We start from the raw sequence: 1218 nt of genomic DNA on the forward strand, positions 1-1218 counted from the left end.
CACCCCTTGGATTTGGGATGGGCTGGAGGAGGAGAGACCTCGATGGGGTTGGTGACATCACCTGGGAGGTCACCCCTTGGATTTGGGGTGGGAAACCTCACGTGGAGGGCACCCCTGGGATTTGGGGTGGGCTGGAGGAGGAGGAGGAGGAGGAAGAAAAGGAGGAGGAGGAGAGACCTTGGTGGCATTGGTGACATCACCTGGAGGGTCACCCCTGGGATTTGGGGTGGGCTGGAGGAGGAGGAGAAGCCTTAGTGGCCTTAGTGGGGTTGGTGACATCACCTGGGGGGTCACCCCTGGGATTTGGGGTGGGAAACCTCACCTGGAGGGTACCCCTGGGATTTGGGGTGGGCTGGAGGAGGAGGAGGAGGAGGAGGATGAGAGCCCTTGGTAGGGTTGGTGACATCACCTGGGGGGTCATTCCTGGGATTTGGGGTGCTCTGGAGGAGGAGGAGGGTGACAGGGACACCGGGTGACATGGGGGGGTGACAGGGACACCAGGTCACCCCATATTGGGTCTGGAGCCTGTCAGGAAGTGATCCCACCAAGCTGTAGCTGCAAGAGGTGACACCTGAGGGTGACAGGGGGAGGTGACAAGTTCAGAGTCTGGGACCGACCAGCCCCAGACCCTTTTGGGATCGGGGTGAGGGTGTGGAGGGTTTGGGGTCTGGGGTTGATCACACGGGCTTGTACCTACAAGAGGTGACACCTGAGGGTGACAGGGGGACAGAGGTTCAGTGTCACCAATGTCTGGGACCAGCTGTCCCTTTTGGGATCGGGGTGTTGAGGGTTTGGGATCACCCCGTGTGGGGTCAGGGGTTGGTCACTCCTTGTTGTAGCTCCAAGAGGTGACACCTGAGGACATGAGGGTGACAAGTTCAGTGTCACCAATTTGTGGGACCAGTTGCCCCTTTTGGGATCGGGGTGAGGGTGTGGAGGTTTTGGGGTCACCCCGTGTGGGGTCAGGGGTTGGTCACAGGGGGTTGTAGCTCCAAGAGGTGACACCTGAGGGTGACAAGTTCAGTGGGAGAGGTGACAAGTTCGGTGTCACCAATTTGTGGGACCAGTTGCCCTTTTTGGGATCGGGATGAGGGTGTTGAGGGTTTGGGATCACCCCATATGGGGTCAGGGGTTGGTCACTCCTTGCTGTACCTACCAGAGGTGACACCTGAGGACATGAGGGTGACAGGGGGAGGTGACAAGTTCAGTGTCACCAAT

Source organism: Manacus vitellinus, unplaced genomic scaffold (genome assembly GCF_001715985.3).
Source record: "Manacus vitellinus isolate BGI_N305 unplaced genomic scaffold, ASM171598v3 scaffold_398_pilon, whole genome shotgun sequence".
Lineage (NCBI taxonomy): Eukaryota > Metazoa > Chordata > Aves > Passeriformes > Pipridae > Manacus > Manacus vitellinus.